We start from the raw sequence: 22,535 nt of genomic DNA on the forward strand, positions 1-22,535 counted from the left end.
AGCCCTAGGAGGGGGTGGTTTTTGCAGAGGCCTCCCCAGGGAGGCCAGTAGGAATGAGGGGAGGGGGCTGGAGAGGAGGCTCAAGTATATTTCTCTTTCTAAAAGCCCTCAGATCAGGCTGCTTGGAGCCTGATAATTTTTCCATTAAGAGGAAATAATTTTCTGGGTCTGTTTTGGCTGTATTTATCTGCAGTTGACAGCATCAGCAGCAATGGCTGTGACATGCTGCCTGTCTCCAGGACCAGGAGTGTGTGTGTGTGTGTGTGTGTGTGTGTGTGTGTGTGTGTGTGTGTGTGTGTGTGCGTGCACGCATGTGTGTGTATAGGAGGAAGGGGAAACAAGGGGTACCCTGGCTTTTCCAAGATAGGGATGTTGTGGTTGGGGATGTTGTGGGGAATTGGGATCCTTGGGGCCATCATATAGTGTCCAGACACTGACCTCAGGTTCCTCTCACTTCTCTCCTTTTTCTTACCTAAAAGAAAAAAAGTACAAACAATAACCCAACAAAAACACCATGTTGATATCTCCTCCCCCACCTCCACGTCCTGCCTATCGCTTCTTCTAAGTCTCCTTGACAATAACCATTCATCACCAAAAAGAAAACAAACCACAGAGAAACAAAAACCAATCTAAGGCCGCAAATTGACGTCAAACTTTGAAAAATGGGCCACGCAGTGAGCTCCCACTGCTTCCGGAAGGAGACAGACGTGGAGCGGGTACCTGGAGTTCTGCACCCAAGAGGCCCCAAGATCAGTTCGAAGGTGACTGTGTAAAGATTGGGAATCTGGACCAAACTCTCCAGGCTGACATTGGAGAGGAGGCAAGGGACGAGGGAGAAAGGAGGCAGTCCTGGACCATGGATGGGTTGACGAGCTACTGTGAGCAGATTTCCTAATGGAAATTTCCTGAGGGTACATTGGAGTAACTAGTAAGGGTAGGGGCAGGGTGGGGGTCCTCCAGACTGTCCGCTTGATTATGGTTTTGTTTTCCATTCTCAAGATGGCTTTTGGTTTCCTGTGGGGCAGGTGGGAAAAAGAGAGGGGTAGGTGGAGTATTAGGACTGTTACTCTCTTAGACTGGTAAGGGGTGAGCTTTTAGAGTCCAGTTTCCTCATTTTACAGATAAGGAAATGGAATGCCAGAGGACATTAGTGATTTATCCCATGACATAGCTAGTATGGTAACTTGGTATAGTGTAAAGAACCCTGCTCTTTAAATCAGAAGACATAGGTTTAAATTCCATCTCTAATACTATCTGTCACCTTGTACAAATCATTAATTCCCTGAACCTCAGTTTTTTCATCTGTAGATGGAGGGAGTTGAACTAGCTGACCTTTGAGGTCCCTTCCAGCTCTAGAGTTATGATCCTAATTCCAATGTGTTTTTCTCTTAATAGGAGGTCTGTCATATGGGATGGGATTCATGCAGGTAGAAACAGTGCTAAAATGGAGAATGGAAAATGATCAGTCAGGGTGTTAGACTTGGTGTCAGGAGGACCTGGGCTCAAACCCTACCTCACACATATCAGTGTAAACTCTCTCAACCAATGGTTTCCCCATCTGTAAAATGGGGACAACAATAGCACTTACCTCACAAAATTGTTGTGAGGTTTAAGATGATTTATGCAAAATGCTTCATAAACTTTAAAGCACTATTTAAATGTCCCTAATTGTATTAATATTACTACTTGCATGACCCTGAGCAAGTCACTTAACCTCTCTCTGCCTCAGTTTCCTCAGATGTAAAATGGAGATAATATCACTTACTTCCAAGGTGGTTGTAATGATCAAGTAAAATACTGCTTAGCACAATGCATAGAATAGAATAGGCACTTATTCAATGTTTGTTTATTTCTCTCTTTCTGTCCTATTACTATTATCAGTAGCACATTAGGAAGCTACTGCTTAAAAGCTATGGAAAAAGGGAGAAGCTGCAGAGCCTTCTCTAGGACCTGAGGAGGCAGTTGATGTAATGAATGTTGGGACCAACAGAAATGACTTTGGGATCATAGAATTCATCTAGTCTAACCCCTGTCACCCTTTATTTTTTTTTACAAGTAATGAAACTTCACCAGAGAAGGGAAATGATTTTCTTAAGCAGATCTTTAGTAAGTGATAGAACTGGGATTCGAATCCAAGACTTTTGACCACAAATCCACTGCTCCCTCTAATGAACCATGTTTTATTGTTCCTTGACCCCTTTCTGGTAAATAAATATCTGAATCATTTTACTCCCTGTTTTATTCTTCCCTTTTGGCACCAAATACCAACCTTGGCATTGTGTCCTCTCATGTTGCCCCTATCTGGATGGGGTACCCCGTGGGGTCTGCCTTCCTCAGTAGCAGCCCATTTTCTGAAACATTTGCATAGCTCCTCTCAACCATTAAAACTCCTCACTCTTGTGAGAAGCCTTCTCTCTGCTTGGTGGTAGCTAGCTAGCTCTTCTGATGAACAAATCATAGGAAGGAAACAAACATTTATTGAGCATTTACTATGTGCCAGATACTGTGCTAAGCACTTTACAAATCTTATTCTATTTGATCGTTGGAATGACCATGGGAGGAAGTCACCATTATTAGCCCCATTTTGCAGAGGAGGAAACCGAGGCAGAGAGACTTGCCCAGGTTGCACAGCTAGTAATTATCTGAAGCTGGATTTGAATTCAGGTCTTCCTGATTCCAGGTCTGGTGCCATATCCACTTCACCACATAGCTTTCATAGATTTGGAACCTGAAAGGAAATTAAAGGTCTAGCCCAGTGCTATCTGTTTACTGAAGAAGACAACTGAGGCTCAGTGATAGGTGCAGGGAGTTGTTCAAGGCAACACAAGAGATAAGGGAGCAGAGTCATGATTCGTATCCGGGTCTCCTAACTCCAAATCTCATGCTCTTTTCGTTAGATCATACCATATTAGGATAGTGGGTGTTATATATGTTACTCCTTCCAATTAATATACTGAAATACCAGTGGCTTTCTAGAGACCATACCTTAGCCCAAAAGAATGACTTCAGTGGTCGAGGTTACAGACCTTAAACATGGCCAGCAGTGATAGCATTTTTATACACAAGGGCCTTTTAGACACACCTCTGACCTGTCACCCTTGGCTGTGTCTGAAGGGGCATATCAAGGGCTCACAAACATCATGCATTTGTCTGAAATGGATGGCTGAGAGCTAGGGCATGTTGCTCAGGTGGAGAATTGGGCCATTTTATGGGTGAAACTTAGGGTTATTTAGTCTTTTGGGACATTTGGTTCTGCAGCAAAGTAGAAACATGTTGGGGGTGAGGAGTAGGTTCGATGCTTCAGAACGTGCATGCCCTGTATTCTCCTGGTCACTGATGGCTGAGTTTTGCTGGAGGCATGTTCTTTCTGAGGGGCAGGTTGTTTCCAAGGTTATCAGGTGTCTTGATTTTGATGAAATAAAAACCACAGAGCCTTGGACAGGTGTGGGTTGAGCATCCTCAGTCCCAAATCCATCTGTTTCTACTTGAAGCCCTTCATCTCCTCCTCCCTCTTCCTGTATCCACTCAATCTGAGTGCATAATGGCAGAAGTAGAAGTGAGGGAAGGAGGGGGAGGGTGGCTCTCTACAGAGAATTGCATGGGGCTTCGCATTGTTATGGCAATTTATGTTTGGATCATAGATTGTAGATTTTTAGAATTCAAAGTGACCTTAGTGGTCATTCCACACAAACCCCTCATTTGACAAATGAGGAAGGTCTAGAGGGGGCCAAGTGACTTGACCAGGGTCACACAGAAAGTATCCTCAGATTGAAAACCAGATCTTCCTGAATCCAAGTTCACCGTGTGTGTGTGTGTGTGTGTGTGTGTGTGTGTGTGTGCTGTGTGTGTCTATTTCCAGACAGGAGAAAGGAGTCAGGAGCAGTGGCAGGATACACATGGGAAACATCTTGTAAAAGTCCCAGCTCTTAATTCAATGCAGTTTGGTAAGTATATACTGCTTGGTGTCTAATTTAGCCTTTGCTCCATACCTCTATTTGTAGTCCTAACAAAGCTAGAGATGTCTTTGCTGGTTCTGTGATTCTAGAGACTCAGGGACCTAGCTTTGGATGGTTCTTCCCCTTGGCTATTCTTGCCAGGTAATTTACACAGCAGAATTTTCTAAGGTTCCTCCTTATTCAGTAGGAAGTCTTCATTATATGGTTAGGTCCCACTGGCAATCTCAACAGTCTGAACTGTAACTAGGGTTTGGTAGCATGGGCCTTGTCCCCAGAGACCTAAGTTTAGAGACTGCCAATAGTACAGTCATTTAGAACCTAGAAACAACAGCTTAGAGGGCATTAGGAAATATAGCTGAAACAGAAAGTAGTATACATTTTTGGGTATGGTCCATTTGGGAATTTGTTGCATATTTAAGAAAAGAGTTTTATTTTCCAGGATTTTTTTGGGGGGAATATTTTCACATTGATAAATGCATGAAAAACAATAAGTAAGTTTGTTAAAAAATAAACTAGGAAGTCATCAGAAGATTTGATGGGGTACACCTTTTTTTACCCACCATGATTCTCTTTTTTCTCCAAAGACTTCCCATCAGGTCTCAGTAACCCACAGGGTAGCATCCTATTCTCCCTTTCCCTTCACTGAGATTAAACTTCAAGCCCCTTGAGTTTGAAGTACTAGTCTAAGTTGCAGCAATTCTTTTTTTACAGCTCTGCCAATAGGCCATCCTCATTCCCCTTTAATAAGTCAAGCTAACCAATTAATACATAAGTATCTACTGAGGACCTCCCATGTGCCCAGCCTCATCCAAGGCCTTATGGGGAATACCAAACAGGATAGTGCATGTGTGTGTGTTTGTCCTTCATTGCTGAAGAAGACCATGCCATCAGAGAAATGATTGCATGACTTGCACTTGACTTTGTTTTGAGTGAGGGAGGGCTGTGCAGGTCACCAGCCTCACTTCTCCTCCAGAACCATCTGAATCCAGTGACCAGATATTCATCAGGATGACTGGAGATGACCCAGGATGAGGCAATTGGGGTTAAGTGACTTGCCCAAGGTCACACAGCTACTGAGTGTCGAGTGTCTGAGGTGAGATTTGAACTCAGGTTCTCCTGACTCCTGCACTGGTGCTCTATCCACTGCACCACCTTGCTGCTCTGACTAGTGCATGACTCTTACTCTCAAAGAGCTCAAGATCTTGGCATAGACAGTAACTGTTAATATAGTTCAGAGGATGGAGAGATCCCTGAGGGAGCTTAGGAAAATCTCATAGAGTTAAGTCTCATAGAGCCTCAGTATCCATGTTCCCTAGGGTTCATATGTGCTGGATTAGACAGATTGGTGCATCTGAGATTCAATTCAAGGGTAATTCTGATTTCCTGTATGACTTCAGATATGTTACTTTATCTGAAGGGGCCTTAGTTTCCTCTTTTATAAAATGAGAGAATAAAGGCCTGATAACCTCTAATATCCCTTCCAATTATGATAGAGTACCTAGGAAGTGGACATCATATTTTTCTCTACAAGTTAGTTTTTGGGAATTTCTGTCTTGTCTCTGTCTTTTTGTGATCGTACTCCACACCGTGCCCTAGCAATCCCATTCTGATCAAAGTGTGGTCTCCACACCTCAAGTGTTTCCCAACTCTAATCTATGCTCCATTCAGCCACCAAAGTGATTTTCCTAATGTGCAAGTCCAATCACCTTTCTATTTGATAAACTCTAGAGACTCCCTATTGTAACCCTAGCACTTAGTACACAGTGCTTACTAAATGTTTATCGTCTGACTGCCTCATATGAACTAAGAGGAAAAAAAGGAGTTTCAGCACCTTGGACAAGGCTCATGGAGTAGCCATCTGCTTGAGGAACTAACTAGATGTGGTGGTAGCAACCAGACACATTCCAGAGCTCTGTCACCATGAGCTGGATACAGCAGGCATTTAATAAATATCTGTTGAATTTAAATTTATAATTTATATATATATATGAATATATAATAATATAAATAAATATAAATATAAATTTATAATTTATATATATAAATTATATATATTTATTATATATAAGTTATTATATTAATAAATTAAACATAATTTATTAAAAGTGTAAACACTGGACAATTTAGCATAGTGCTTGGCACATAGCCAGTATTTAAATGCTTGTTAACTGACTGACAGAGTGAGTGGAAGTTGGTGGGGGATAGAGTGAGGATTGCCAGTGGATACTAGTCTTATACCACTTAGTTGATCAGGAGACTAAAAGGCTCCAGGTAAAAATGGCTGCCATTACCGAAAGTATTCTCCGGAGTCCTGGCCCTGTCACTGTATTGTTTGGTGATCTTAGATGAGTTTCCAATTCATTAATTCATGCTATTCTTCTGTATTTCTAGGGTAGTTAGGTGTTGCAGTGGATAAAGTTCTGGACCTGAAGTCAGGAAGATTCATCTTGTTGAGTTCAAATCTGGCCTCAGACACTTCCTAACTATGTAACCCTGGCCAGTTTAACCCTGTTTGCCTCAGTTTCTTCATCTGTATAATGAGCCAAAGAAGGTAAACGTAAATCACTCTAATATCTTTGCCAAGAAAACTCAAAATGGGGTCACAAAGTGTCGGACATGATTGAGAACAACTAAATAACAACATTCTTGTGGGAAATAAAAAGATGTGTGCTAGAAAAATTTGGAACTGTTTCAGTACTTGAAATCAAAGAATAATTATTAACAGTTTAATGTCTAACTGAAAGAAAGTCTCTCAGAGAGCAGCCCAGGGATCTGTGCTTGGCTTTGTCAAGTCATTTTTATCAATGACTTGGATAAAGGCATAAAGAGCATACTTATTGAATTTGCAACTGATGCAAAGCTGGGAGGAATGGCTGACACACTAGATGGTAAAGCTGAGATTCAAAAAGACCAAGACAAGATAGATTCTTACATTCTTAAGATACATTCTTAAACTTGGATTGGAAAAATCAACTGCGCAGGTGCAGGATGGGAGAGCAATTGCTAGGCAACAAACAGTTCATCTGAAAAAAAATGGAGATTTTAGTCAGTCAGTCAAGAAGTGTTTACTAAATGCCTCCTACGTGCCAGGTACTGTGCTAAATACTGAACATGTAAGTTAAGAAAAGATAACCAGTGTCCTCCATGAGCTTACAATCTAATCAGGGAGGACCATATCAAAAAGAAGAAGAAAAGGGATGACAGAGGGGAAGGTACCCATCACAGGGGTGTGATAAATCAAAAGGAGTGCAACCAAGTAGGAGATGAAGAGATGGCTGACCTGGATGCCCTTGTTAAAATGGAGGTTCTCTCCTCATCTGGGAGGAACTCTCCACTCTCCATTTAAAGAGAAGTACCACTTTGGTAAATGGTGCTGATGGTGTGAGTTCCAAAGTTGAAGTGATCTTGCAGGATGATGAGATTTCTGTGTTTTGTTGCTGTTGGTCGGTCATTTTCAGTCATGTCTGACAGTTTGTGACTCCACTTGTGTTTTTTTTTTACAAAGATACTGGAGTAGTTTGTAATTTCCTTCTCCAGTTAATTTTATATATCAGGAAACTGAGGCAAATGGAGTTAAGTGGCTTGCCCAGAATTCCATAGCTAGTAGGTAGCTGAGACTGGATTTAAACTCAGGCCCTCCTGACTCCTGGGCTGGAGCTCTATCCATTACACTATCTAGCTGCCCCTCCTGGGTTTAATGGATAGAAAACTTAATATGAGTTAATAGTGTGATATGGCATCCAAAAAGTAAATGAAATATTGGACTTCATTAAATGAAGCATAGTTTCCAAGAAGGAGAAGGTACTCTGCTGTACTCTAACGTGGTTGGTCTTTAGCAGTTCTGGATACTACATTGTTGGAAGGGCATTGTTAAGCTGGAGAACATCCCAAGGAGGCCAAACAAGATGATGGGAAGTATCAAGTTCCCACTAATTGGAGATGTTTAACCTGAATAATGGAGGACATGGGAGGGGCATGATGGCTCTCTTCTAGAGGGATTGACCTTATTCTGTTTGGCTCAAGAGGGAATTACTAGCAACAATAGGTCGAAGTTGTAAAGAGGTCAACTGAGGCTTGATGTCAGGAAAATCTTCCAAAAATGAAAGTACTCCCCAAAATGGAATGAGGTGCCTTGGGATGTAGTAGTTTCTTCCTCTTTGGAAGTCTTCAAGATTCTTGGGCATGATATAAAAAAGGTCCCCCACACCACTCACCCAGGGCTGGGTTGGATTAGATTTGCTTTGAGTTCACTTCCAATTTGGAAATTATTGCTATTATTAGAAATGAAATTAGTAATATTTGGCATGTGTATATCACTTTAAAGTTGGAAAGTCTTTTATATACATTATCTCGTTTGAGCCTCTTACCCTATGAGGTAATCACCACATTTTACAGATAAAGAAAATCAGTCTTAAAAAGTCAAATGACTAGCCAATGGTCCAACTACCAGAAAGTATCTGAAGTGGTCTGCTGCTGGGACTCAATGGAGGCTTTGAAGAAGAATTAAAAGAGTCAGTGATGCAGAGCCAAAACTTTTATTTTACTGAGTGTTAGGTAAAATGATGTGGAGTAATGTAAGCATATGAGGACAAGGATATAACTTTAACCAAGGGGAGGTCAAGGAACACAGGGTCCAGGTTTTGGGTTGATGACCTTCAGCAACAGAGAGAAGGGATTCAATGAGAGTCAATTGAAGAGGCTCTGTTCCTCACACTTGGTGCTTCCAGATTCACCTCTGCAGTCATACCTCCTACTTCGTTACAGAAGTGATTGGGGTCTTGTCTCTTCTACAATAATATCACAGCAAGTATTCCCTCCCACAATAGAATCTTTAGCTGCCTTTCGCAGCCTTGAAGGAACAATGACATTCACAAGGACCAAAGATTTAATAGGAAAGATCAGGGTTTTACTCAGATGCGTCTAATTTAGAAATAGAGTAGTGGTTCAGTAGAATAGGTTAGGTACACAAGACATATAAATAACTATAGTAATCTACTATATGATAAACCCAAAGACCCCAGATTCTGGGATAAGAGGTCACTACTTGACAAAAGCTGCTGGGAAAACTGGAAGATAGTGTGGCAGAAGCTAGGCATAGACCAATATCTCACACCGTACATGGGTACATGATTTAGATATAAAGGGTGATGCCATAAGGAAATTAGGAGAGCAAGGAATAGCTTCCTTGTCAGGTCTATGGAGAAGGGCAGAATTTATGACCAAGCAAGAGATAGAGACTATTATGAGATACAAAGTGGATAATTTTGAATTACATTAAATAAAAAATGCACAAACAGAAGATTAAAAGGAAAGCAGAAAGCTGGGAAATGATTTTAACAGCCAGTGTTTCTGATAAAGGCCTCATTTCTCAAATATATCAAGAACAGAGTCAAATTCATTAAAAAAAAGTCATTTCCCAATTGATAAATAGTTATAGGATATGAATAGATAGTTTTCAGATGAAGAAATTAAAACTATCCATAGTCATATGAAAAATGCTCTAAATCACTATAGATTAGAGAAATACAAATTAAAATAATTTTGAGGCAACACCTAATACCTATCAGATTGGCTAATATGACATAAAAGGAAAATGACTGATGTTGGAGAAGATGTGGGAAAATTGGAACACTAATGCATTGCTGGTGGAGTTGCAAACTGATCCAACTATTCTGGAGGGCAATTTGGAACTATGCCCAAAGGGCTACAAAATTGTGCATACCTTTTGATCCAGCAATACCACTACTAGGTCTGTATCCCAAAGAGATCATAAAAAAGGGAAAAGGACCAAGAGGTATAAAAATATAGCAGCTCTTTTTGTGGTAGCAAAAAATTGGAAGTTGAAGGATAGCCATTAATTGGGGAATGGCTGAACAAGTTGTGGTATATGAGTATAATAGAACACTATTGTACTATAAGAAATGATGAACAGGTAGATTTCAGAAAAACCTGGAAAGACTTACATGAACTGATGCTTAGTAAAATGAGCAGAACCAGGAGAACACTGCGCACAGTAACAGCCACATTGTGTGAGGACTAACTATGACAGACAACTCTTCTCAGCAATACAATGATCCAAGACAATACCAAAAGACTGATGATGGAAAATGCTATCCACATCCAGAGAAAGAACTATGGAGCCTGAATGCAGATTGAAGCATACTATTTTCACTTTATCTTTGTTTTTTTCTTTCTCATGGTTTTCCCCTTTTGTTCTAATTCTTTTGTCACAACATGACTAATGTGGAAATATGTTTTTAACATGATTGTACGTGTATAACCTATATCAGATTGCTTGTCATCTTGGGGAGTGAGGAAGGGAGAAAGGGAAGGAGAAAAATTCAGACCTCAAAATCTTATAAAAATGAATGTTAAAAACTATCTTTATAAGTAATTGGAAAAATAAAATGCTATCAAATGGGAAAATAAAGATGTATCTTATCTGTTTACACCTCTGAGGTCACTACAGGAAAGTGTCATCATCACTGGCATTGACTAATTGATAGAAGTTTCTAGTACAGAAGATTTCCAATCCAGGTGGGATTTGCACACAACTCTTTGTGACTGTGAATACTGTTTTTCTGGATCAGTGGGATACAGAGCAAGAGTAGCAGGAAAAGGACACTAGAGAGATTGTCAGGACACCTAGTCCTTGTGGGTCCATCACTAACATGCTGGGTTATTATGGATAAGTTACACTAACTCTGGTTTTCTCTAAAAGAAGTAGGGCAGTTTCTGTTCTTCCTCAACTTCTCAGTCTAGTTGGAGGATGAATGCAGTCAGAAATAATAACAACTCTCAGTTAAAGAACATTTTAACATTTGGAAAATGCATTTGGGACCTCAGAGATCATCTTTTCAACCATCAGCTGTGGAATAGATCAAGAATCTGAAACCTCACGAGGCTAAATGACTTGGTTACATAGCTCAGGGAGTGAGCTGGGATTCCTACTTGGGAGTTCTGACTTTTAATCAGGGTTCTTTTCATGCTGCTGAGCAAGCTGCTTCTTTCCAATGACTCTGTGAGGCAGGTAGTACTCATATTATTCTCCCCATTTTATAGATAGGTGAAGAGGTTGAGGATTTTGAAAGATGGAATAAGTAGCCCATAGCTCCTAAGCATTGGAGGCAGGATAGGAACCCAGAGTTTTCTAATGTCTCCAAAATATAAAGTGGTTCTTCTCATTATGGTTACCTGAGTAAAACATGAAGTAGTAGCTTGTCCTGACCTTCCTCTATAGCTTTGATCTCCCCAGCTGAGTGTCCATTGAACGCTGCCTGGTTTTGTTGTTGGGAAATGCTCCTCCACTTCCTCTACCAGCCTTTCTCCTATGGTGGATCCTATTCTCCCCCCCACCCCTACCCAGATTCTCAGTGCTGCCTTCATATCTGCAGCATTGGCAGCATAGGCAACTAAGTCACTTTCACACTTTCCCACCCACATCTATCTCTGGCCCTGGCTCTATCCACATCAGTGGGTGGTGAGTTGTTGAAATGATTACTTGAGATTTTTTTACTTCATGGCTCCTTCAAAAAGTATAGATGAGTATCTAGGGCTGGTAGTCTCCCTGGCACTCCAAACAGCTTTGGTGTTTAGTGGTTTCAATTGTGTCTGACTCTTCAGGACCCCATTTGGGGTTTTCTTGGTAAAGACACTGGAATGTTTTTCCATTTTCTTCTCCAGCTCATTTTACAAATGAGGAAACTGAGGTAAACAGGGTCACCCAGCTAGTAAGTATCTGAGGCCAGATTTGAACTCAGAAGATGAGTTTTCCTGACTCTGGGCCTGTGATCTTTCCACCGTGCCACCTAGTTGCCCCTTCAGACAGCTAGCTTCTGACTAGCACTTTAAGAATTACAGAGTACTTTACATGTTATCTCCTTTAATCCTTCTATAAGGTAGGTACTACTATTATCAGGAAATTGAAGATAAAAGTGGTTAAGTGACTTGTCCAGGCTTATAGAGCTAGCAGTTCTCTGAGGCAGCATCTGAACTTAGGTCTTCCTGACTCTAGCTGCAGTGCTCTAACCACAGCACAACCTAGTTGGCTCAGAAATAAAGGCATCCTCTAATGACTGAGGATGACTGAATCAAGTTTGATGAAGCATGTCTAATATAACAGGATCTTAGGATTGTACCCCTGGAAGAGATCTTAGGGGTTTAGTGCAAGCTACTATATACATATATATATATATATATATATATATATATATATATATATACGCTATATAGAGAGAAATGTTTCTTATAGAAGGTGAGATTTTAGTTTGAGGGCAGTTCAGGTGGACTGGAGCCAGAGGTCATGGGAGTTGAGGAATCTGAGGAACTAGGAGGCTGAGGGTGTTCAGGGGGTGAAAAAGAAGACTGTGATCCAGGCAATGAACTGATTGGGGTAACAGGAGAATCATTTAGAGGTCCATACATAATGTAACAATAATCTGGACAGGATCAAAAAACCTTTAAAGGCAGAGAAGTGGTTACTGAACGATAGTGGCAGAGGGAGGCTCTGAAAGTGGATATTGGTAAAAAAAGGAGTATGCTAAGTTCTCCTCCTGATCCTGGTGTTAAGAAGTAATAGAGAAGGAGCAGCCTACCTGGGTGAGGCAGTAAATAGTGGAGCTGGGACTCAAATTCAGACCTTGTGTTGGTGAACCTAGTGATCTTGCCTCTATACAAAACAGGTTGGTGGCACACAGGACAGAATGCTGGGCCTGGAGTCAGGAAGACCTGAATTAAAATCTATCCTCAGACATTTGCTAAATGTGTGACCAAGGGCAAGTCACTTAATCCCTGCTTGCCTCAATTTCCTCTTCTTTAAAGTGAGGATAATAATAGCACCTATCTCCCAGGGTTGTTGTAAGGATCAAATGTGATGCTATTTATAAACTACTTAGCAAAATGCCTGAACCTTCCTCTATACAACAAGGGTGGTATAAGAATTGTGTTGAGATCAGAAACAGTTAGTAGGGAAACAACTTTGTGGATCTGGTAATTGATTTCAACAACCTTTCTCCAATCTTAATCTTGACCTCCTTCCTTGACCCCCTAGGCCTCAGCCACCAACTACACAAATACCCTCATTTGGGGCAGAGGAAGGTGTAGAGGGTACACTTTTACCTCAGCATCTTGGCAAAGGTTCAAGGATGTTGTTCATTTATTTGAAATGGGAAGAGTCCAGTAGGAAGTGTGAAAATTGTTCAACTTTCTTTACAAAATAACTGCAGGTGTTAGGCAAAGGTATCTGTCTGTCTGCAGGTTTGTGTGTGCAAAACCAGTGCTTCTCTGGGTGAGGGAGGGGCTCCTTTGTTGGAGTTGTGGATCTGTCTTGATTTACACATACATCTTTATCTCTGTCTCTCTATATTGGGGTGTATGTTCATGCATGCTTAAATGCACATGGACATGTGTCCCCTTTCACTTGTGTTTTGTCTCTCAGTATACTGGTGCAAAGGGGTCTAAGGGCCTGCTTTTGGAGATATTATTCTAAGAAATGAGATTCCCCCATCCCCCAACCCCTCTCCACCCCCGGAGCATATCCCTTCTCCATTAATGCACCCCTGGAGTTCATTGTGATTAGCATCACTACAATAAACAGTAAATGAGAGAATAATAATTGGCCATCTATTTGAAAGTGTTACTGGGGTTGCCATGGTAATCACACCTTTTATTAAGCTTTATTAAGCAGTGGCAGCAGGAGGGAGGCAGTGGGAGCTCCGCTCTTCTTGGGTACTCAGCAGAGGCTCTGACCTGCTCAGTGACCTCTTCTAAGAGCCTATGCAGCACAGTTGGGGTGCAGAGGCAAGGCCCAAGGGTCCCCTCCTGGCTATGTTTCAGTTCCCAGGAGGCATTGGGGAGACACCAAATAATCACCTCAAGGTGTGAAACCTGGAAGAGAAAACAAAAAATTAGAGTATTTTCTCCTCCTTAAGTTGGAAATTATAAAAAAAAATTATTATGCAATTCTCTTTATTTAAAAAATGAATAAAATGTGTTCGAAGAAATATTCAGATGTTGCCATCCAACTTTTGCCTCCTCAAATTTATTTTTAAAGTCTACAATAATTTTTATATTAAAACATTTTTCCTACTAGATCTTTATAACCATGTGGTAAAGTATACAGAGCATTAGATTAGGAAGAACTGGGTTCCAATCTTGCTGATGTGTGACTCTGGAAAATTATATTTAAACTCTTCGTGCCTCAGTTTACTTGTGTGTAAAAAAAGAAAGCTGGACTTAATAGTCTCTCTGTTCCTTCATAGCTCTAAATATCTGATCCCATGATCCTCTCCATAGTGAGGACAAACATGAAAGGAGAACTTGCAAATCCAAGGGCAAAATGCATATATGTCTCCAGTGGGCAGTGCCTTTTTCAGGGACTGGGACTGGAGTTGACCCTGGCAGTAGCATCCAGTTATTCCAGTCATGATAAGAAACAATGAGTGCATTTCCTTCCTTGCTCCATCTTCAAAAGCAGTGGATAAAAAAAAATAGATCTGTGTCTGGAATGGTACCAAATCTAGAAATCACTTACAGAAATCTTCAGTTTTCAGAAGTCCATGAAGACGATAAATCTTAAGCCTTAGGAGAAGGAGAAGCTGCTGACAGCGACAGCTCAGGAAAGGAGACTGATTAGTTCAGGGTGGCAGCATTGATATTCCAATTGGGCAGTTTTTTCTCTCCTCCCTAGTTTCTTTTCTGAAAATGGGTGCTTTCGACATCATAGAGGACATTTCTGTCTAGAAAACATGCTTGATTTCTATGTTTTACCCTCTCTATATAACAGGTATCTGGTTTCCCATGACTGGCAGAATTTAAAGCTGCGTTATTTAACTCTCTCTGTTTACCTGATTCCTCAGGTGGCAGCTCCTGCCCCCTCACTCCCACCTCCACCCCAATCCAAATTTCCCAGATTCCCTGGGCTACCCACACACTTCCAACCTTAACTGAGTGAAGGAGTCATTCTTATGCCTTCCTTAAAAAGTTCATCAGTTTGAAGCTTCATTTGTAACAAACCTTAAACTAGAAGGTAAATTCAATCAGTAAAAGTACTATTTTCTGACTAAATTATACTTTTAAATATAATATGCTAAACATGAGTATTGTCTGAGAAAAGTGAGTTATACATAATACATTTTGTGTTTATAAACTAACAAAGTAACTTAAGATCTGGGAAAAGATTGCTTTAAAGTGATTGTATATATTTCTCTTTCCCTCAATTTTTATCCCCCTTTCCTCTAACTCCTGTTATTCCCTGCTCCTGGCCCTCCCCTCCCCGCCCTGCACTATGGCATTCAATTTCCACCTTTTTCAGCTGGATGCCAGACTCACAGAACTTGACAGGGCTGGAGGGAAGTGCTCTGGAGAGAAAAAAAAATCAAGGAGGAGCTACTGGTAGGTGCAGGGAGGAAAGGAGGAGGGAGGGGAAGATGTTGGGTAAGAAAGCAAGAATTGGTAGGAAGTCTGTGCATCTTGACGTTAAGTGAATAGCCCACAGATAACCAGGAGCATCACGATCGGATTACTCTTGGTTATGTTTATGCCCACAGCACAAACCCTTGCTTAGCTAGGCTGTAGGAGTAGACTCATTAAAGCTGGATTTGGAGTCAGTCCATGGAGGGTACTGGTCCCTAGGACTTGTTGCTGGGAGAATGGCCTGTGGGGTGTGGCCCTAGGAGGAGGCTGATCCTTTTGGAGGCTGCAGTTTTAGCTTCGGGTGGTGGTGAGGTAGATGGGAATCTTGGTCCCCAAAGTGGGTTCGAGAAACCAGGAGCATGAGCTAATAGTCTTGGTCTCTTGGTCAAAACACAAGACTCCTAGCCCATCTGCTGGGGTTTTCCAGTAGCACTGAGTTTGTGCCAGAAGGAGAGGGGATGAAATAGAATAGGGGAAAAAAGATGGAGTGAATTTTCACAAAAAGCTCTCACCTCAGCCCATCCACATTGTTTAATTTTTAGCTAGGCTTCCAGCATGCAGGAGTCTCAAGGTACTGAGCTGGCCAAGTATTCCCAGCCTGCTGCCCTGGGCACTTAGAGGGCCAGTAATTACTCAGTAATTACCCTGTTTATAGCCTCATTATTGCTGACCTGCTGATGAAGCCCAGCCCACCTTTTGGCAGATGCTACTTGGTGATGATCCTTTTGTGAGCAGGGATTCTGAAGGTGCTGGGCAAGGGGCAGGTAAGTGGGGGAGAGGTAAGAATGGAAACCTCTGAACTGCTTCTCCTGTTCCCCCCCAGCATATTATGGTTTATCTTCTATTTTGTGTCTCTCCCTATTCCTCTACTAATAATTGTAGGTGTCAGAGTTAAACCTGACACTCAAGAGAAATGAAAACCTTGGTTCCTTTATTCTACTGTCCACCACTCCTCCTTGTGGAGATCCAGTTCCCTTCCTTCCAATGTGGATACTCTGCTCCCATTCTCCACTCCCTGCCCACAGCGGCTCATATCCTCAAACGGTTGGAGAAGGCCCCCAGAATGTCATTTTTCAAATACTAGGTTCCCTGACACCTTCAAGTTACATAATAGTTTCAGATTCTCACTCTGGACTCTGGAGGAGGAACTTTTAACAAGTCTCACACTTTGGTGAGCAGCATTTATGAGCTGGCAGAATGAAGGAAGGGGGTGGGAGGGAGAATGGGGATGGAGTTTAAAGATGCCAACAGCTAGAATCATAAAATCATAGCATATTTGAGCGGGAAGGGACTTTAAGAAATCATCTAGTCTAATTCCTGTTTCTTTCAGGCATGTAAGAGAGCAGATTGGATTGTTTGGAAGGGTAAAACTGGAAAGAAGAATCGACAAACTTACAGAGGTCAAATAAGTAAATTGCTGTATTTTTTTTCTTCTGGGATTGGTGTGGAAAGGAGGTGGTGCTGCTTCTAGAGGGGACAGCAGATTATAAGTATGGATATTTTTTTCATATCCAATTCATCCAATATTTGAAGATTGTTGTTTTTTTTCTCCTACAATTATAGATCCTCACGTCTGTCACTCTGCCACTCCCCTGGCGTTTCTTACTTTGATTTGTGGGGAGTAGGATCCCTGGTCAGTCTGTGAAGTCCTGTTGAACATTAATCTGGAACATGAGTGATGAGCAGACTTCTCTTGAACATGTCCTTTCTCTCTAAATGTGTCCCTCCCTTCTGGTGAATGAAACTAGTGCTTGATTTTCAAGGGCTTCCTATTCTATGTTGTTACCTTTTTAGGCTAATACAACCTTCCAGATTTCACTTCAATTTAATTCAACAAGCAAGCATTGTCGGACTGTGTGCCAGACATTATGTTGGAGATAGAATGACAAGATGAATCAGTCCCTGCCTTTCAGAAACTTACATTCTGGTGGGGTGTTGGTGTAAGAGAGAGAAATAGCATTTATACAGATAAGTAAATACAAAAAATATAAAAATTAACGAAGATAATTTGGGGGGAGCACCGCAAACCAGGTGAAACGAGGAAGACTTCTTGTGGGAGGTGCCTCAAACTGAGCCATGAAGGGAGATTGGCATTCTAAGACTTGGAGGTGGAGAAGGAGAGTATTCTAGGCATGAGGCAAAGGCATAAAAATGGGAGTTGGAATATCAGGTATGGGGATCAGCAAGTAGGACAGTTTGATTGGAAGAGAATGTCTGAGGCAGAGGTGGCAAGGAGAGGGTATTCTGTAATCATCCTAGAATGAGAAGCTGAAGTGGGATTGTGAATGACTTTAACTGTCAAATAAATGCTTGCATTTTATCCTAGAGGCAATAGGGAACCCCTGAAGTTTCCTGAGCATGAGGGTGACAAAGGTAGACCTATGTTTTAGGGATGTCAGTTTGACAGCAATGGATTGGAAAGGGGTGAGGTTGGATGCAGGGAGATGGCTCATGAGTCTTGCCATCTGATGACATTGCACCTTCCTCGGTCCAGCTAGTTTTATGTCCTACTGAAAATCTCTTTAGGACGTTCTATAACTAATAAGTCAGTCCTCTTATACCTCTGACAGATAGAGTCCTCCTTTCAGTCTAAGGTCAATTCCTTTTCTTTGATCCTGGTGTCAATGACTAACATAGGGAGAAAAGCACAGGAAAGGGAGATGAAGATTGGGTGCCCTCCAACTAAGGGTGTGAATGGCTGCCTGATTCTGATAAGCTGCAGCTTTTCACTTGCAGAATCCTGTGTTGCTAAGTTACCTAAATCCCTTGGGTGCTGTGTTGGAATCTTGGGTGGAAAGAGGGGTGAGGCTGAAGGTGGGGTCTTAGACTTCAGACTGTATATCTTAGGCCTTACCCTTTGGTGTGGAGTAAGCAGATCTCAGAGCATTATTTTTTCTAATCACATAAAATCAACCAATCGATCATCAAATATTTAGTATGGTACAGTAGGCACTGCGCTAGATGCTCAGGATACCAAGATAAAAAAATAAAAAGTTTTTGCCTTCTAGGAACTTAAACAATGTATAAACTTATGAATAAATACAAATTAAATGCAAAGTAATTTTGAGGGTGGACAGTAGGAGATTGGGGAAGGATCAAGGAAAAGTCTCATGTAAGTAGTAATGCTTCATTTAAGCTTTGAAGGGAACCGTACTAAAAATGAGGGGTGGGAAGGGAGTATTTTCCAGAAATGGAGTTCAGTCATGGAGACAGGAGGTAGAATGTTACGTATGAAGAATAAATAGACCAGATTAGCTGGACGTTAGAGTACATGTGTCACAGGAGTGATGGGGCTAAGAATGTGAAACTAAGCCCCTTTCTGTAGATCCTTTGCTAAATCCAAGCTTTTGTCGACCACTTCCCAGTGACATATGTGCTATACGTTATGATGTAGTCTCACAAGGGGATTGGACATTGAATTAGGAAGAGCAGTCTACTTAATAGTAGAGTCTCTCTTGTCTGTGGATTATCTTAGGACTCTTTGATTTGTCTCTAACATTTCTCTTGAAGGGTAAAAAGGATATCCCCCACGGAAACAGTTACTATGGGGTACAGGCTGCTTTCCTAGGAGAGAGTAGGATCAGATCTCAAGTCTCTAGATGGGTTTCCTGCTTTGCATTTCTTTTTTTTCCAAGCCCAGGTGGCTAACCATCAATCCAAACATGGACTGAGTGCTAGCTGGCCAGCAGAAGGTGATTGATTCAGAGTAAGTGGGCTGAGTTCATGCAAATGTGAGGTGAAAGCAAAATATCTGTTTAGTAGTTCCACAAATCACCTCTTAGCTTCAATGTCTTCATCTGTAAAAAGGGATAATGATAGAACTCATAACAACCCAAGGTCACATAGCTAGGAAGGGTCTGAGGCCAGATCTGAATTCCGGAAGAAAAGTCTTCCTAACTACAGGCCTGACACTCTATCCATTTTGCCTTCTAGCTGGCCACCTTAACTGTTTAACACTTCACTTGTCCAGGTCTTTGTTTCTGCTTCTATAAAGTTAGGAGGCTGGACTAGATGGCCTTTAAGGTCCCTTCTAGCTTTAGATTTATGATTGTACAGCCTGAGTTCAAATCCTGGTTCTGTTACTTACAAACTGTGTAGTCTTAAGCAAGTAGCCATGTGGTATAATGTATAGAGCATTGTACCTGGAGTCAGGAAGATCCAGGGTCAAACATTTAAAAGCTATGTGAAACTTGGAAAATCATGTACCTGCTCTGAATTTCTGTTTCCTCATTTGTAAAAGATAAATATGAACAGAACTACCTCACGTGAATGTTGTAAGTATCATATGAACTAATAATAATAATTGATATTTGTATGATACTACATGCCAGACACTGTACTAAACACTTTACAATTATTATCTCATTTGATCCTCACAACAACTCTGGAGGTAAGTACTATTATTATAATACCCATTTTATAAATGAGGAATCTGAGGCCAACAGAGGTTAAGTGCTCAGGGTCATACAACTTGTAAAGTCTTCTTGACTCCAGAAGTCTCTACCCACTGGGCCACCTAGTTGCCAAATGCATGTGAAATAATGTATTGAAGTGCTTTGTAAATATTGAAACATTATTAAATTGTAGGTCATCATTATCATCATCACCATCCCTGGACATCAGTTGCTTTTCCATAAAGTAAAGTTTTTGAACTTGGTGATTTCTAAGTTTTCTTTAAACTCTTTCACTCCAGAAAGCAAACCATTAGAATCTGATGGGGATAGTTGTAGTGGGGGGGGGAGGGATAGAGGGAAGAATGCCTAGAGACATCATGCTACACAAGGTAGTAACTACGTTCTGGGATTTTACTTCTCTCCTCCCCTTAATCAATCTCACTCTTGACCCATATCTTTATGTTAAACATTTTGTTCTCCATCTATATGTAAATTCCATGGTTTAAAAAATTTTGCAATCTAGATCCATGTCTATGTCAGTATTTCTGTCTGGTCAGGCTCATAAAAGAGGTCTATTACCCATGTAGTTTTCTGCAGGTAATATCTAGCATGATGTTGTAGTTAAGTGGGTACTTAATAGATGGGTTTTGATTGTGTTACCAATAATAATCCTCCAGTAATGTCTGATGGATGCCTCTTTGTGGAAGTGAGCCTTGTTTCTCAAAGACTGTGATGGTGGAATACAAATTTTGGTAGATCTCATCAGAATTGAAAGGCTCTAAATATGGACCCAGATCCAGTTTGCTGGATTCTTCCCTCTTTGGAATATATTTTTTCCCCAATTTATTTATTTATTTTTAGTTTTCAACATTCATTTCCACAAAATTTTGAGTTCCAAGTTTTCTCCTCATCTCTCCCCTCTCCTGATCCCAAAAAAACTTGCATTCCAATTACCCCCTCCCAACCTACCCTCCTTCCTATCACACTCCTCCCTTCCTTTATCCCTATCTTCTATCTTTTTCCTTTAGGGCAAGATAGATTTTTTTTTAACCCCATTACCTGCATTTCTTATTTCCCAGTTACATGCAAAAACAATTCTCAACATTTGTTCCTAAAATTTTGAGTTCCAACTTCTCTCCCTCCCCACCCATCACCATGGAGAAGGCAGGCAATTCAATATAAGCTATATATGTGTAGTTTTTCTAAAGACTTCCATAATAGTCATGTTGTGAAAGTCTACTTATATTTCCCTCCATCCTTCCCTCATTTATTCTATTCTCTCTTTTGACCTTGTCCCTCCCCAAAAGTATTTACTTCTAATTACCTTCCTCCTCTCATTTGCCCTCCCTTCTATCATCCCCCCACACCTATCCCTTTTCCCCCTACTTTCCTGTAGTGTAAGATAGATTTTCATAGTGAACTGAGTGTGCATATTATTCCCTCCTTTAGCCAAATGTGATAAGAGTAAGCTTCACTTTTTCCCTCTCACCTTCCCTTTTACCCTCCATTGAAGCAGCTTTTTCTTGCCTTTTTTATGAGATATAATTTGCCTTGTTCTATTTCTCCCCTTTTCCTCCCAATATATTCCCCTCTCACCCCTTAATTTTATTTTTTTAGATATCATCCCTTCCTATTCAACTCACCCTGTGCCTTCTGTTTATAGAAATGTGTATAATCCCTCCAACTACCCAAATTCTGAGAAAAGTTTCAAGAGTTACAAATATTATCTTTCCATGTAGGATTGTAAACAGTTCAGCTTTAGTAAGTCCCTTATGATTTCTCTTTCCTGCTTACCTTTTCATGCTTCTCTGGATTCTTGTGTTTGAAAGTCAAATTTTCTATTCAGCTCTGGTCTTTTCATCAATAATGCTTGAAAGTCCTCTATTTCATTGAATGATCATTTTTTCTCCTTGAAGTATTATACTCAGTTTTTCTGGGTAGGTGATTCTTGGTTTTAGTCCTAGTTCCTTTGACTTCTGGAATTTCATATTCCAAGCCCTTTGATCCCTTAATATTGAAGCTGCCAGATCCTATGTTATCCTTATTTTATTTCCACAATATTCCAGTTGTTTCTTTCTGGCTGCTTCTCTTTGACCTGGGGACTCTGGAATTTGACTGCAATATTGCTAGGAGTTTTTCTTTTCAGATCTCTTTCAGGAGGTGATCGGTAGATTCTTTCAATATTTATTTTACCCTCTGGTTCTAGAATATCAGGGCAATTTTCCTTGATAATTTCATGAAAGATAATGTCTAGGGTTTCTTTTTGATCGTGGCTTTCAGGTAGTCCCATAATTTTTAAAATGTCTCTCCTGCATCTATTTTCCAGGTCAGTTGTTTTTCCAATGAGATATTTCACATTACCTTCTATTTTTTCATTCTTTTGGTTTTGTTTTGTAATTTTTTGGTTTCTCATAAAGTCACTAGCTTCTATCTGTTCCATTCTAATTTTTAAAAAACTGTTTTCTTCAGTGAGCTTTTGAATCTCTTTTTCCATTTGGCTAATTCTGCTCTTTAAAACATTCTTCTCCTTATTGACTTTTTGGGCCTCTTTTGCCACTTGAATTAGTCTATTTTTTTAAGGTGGTAATTTCTTCAGCATTTTTTTGGGTCTCCTTTAGCAAGTTGTTGACTCCCTTTTCACGATCTTCTTGCATTGCTCTCATTTCTCTTCCCAATTTTTCCTCCACCTCTCTTACTTGATTTTCAAAATCCTTTTTGAGCTCTTCCATGGCCTGAGACCATTGCATATTTATTCTGGAGGTTTTGCATGCAG

The 22,535-nt window shown here is 40.7% G+C and overlaps 1 long non-coding RNA gene across 1 annotated transcript in view; it reads left to right on the plus strand.

The window, feature by feature from the left end:
- Nucleotides 1-708: 708 nt before the first annotated feature.
- Nucleotides 709-22,535, plus strand: part of LOC140505240 (uncharacterized) — a 56,738-nt gene continuing 34,911 nt past the window's right edge. Inside the window, exons 1-2 of the long non-coding RNA XR_011967421.1 lie at nt 709-878; nt 3,860-3,944. This is a non-coding gene — a long non-coding RNA (uncharacterized lncRNA). The remainder of the gene's footprint in view (nt 879-3,859; nt 3,945-22,535) is intronic.

The sequence above is a fragment of the Notamacropus eugenii genome, chromosome 5 (assembly GCF_028372415.1).
Source record: "Notamacropus eugenii isolate mMacEug1 chromosome 5, mMacEug1.pri_v2, whole genome shotgun sequence".
NCBI lineage: Eukaryota > Metazoa > Chordata > Mammalia > Diprotodontia > Macropodidae > Notamacropus > Notamacropus eugenii.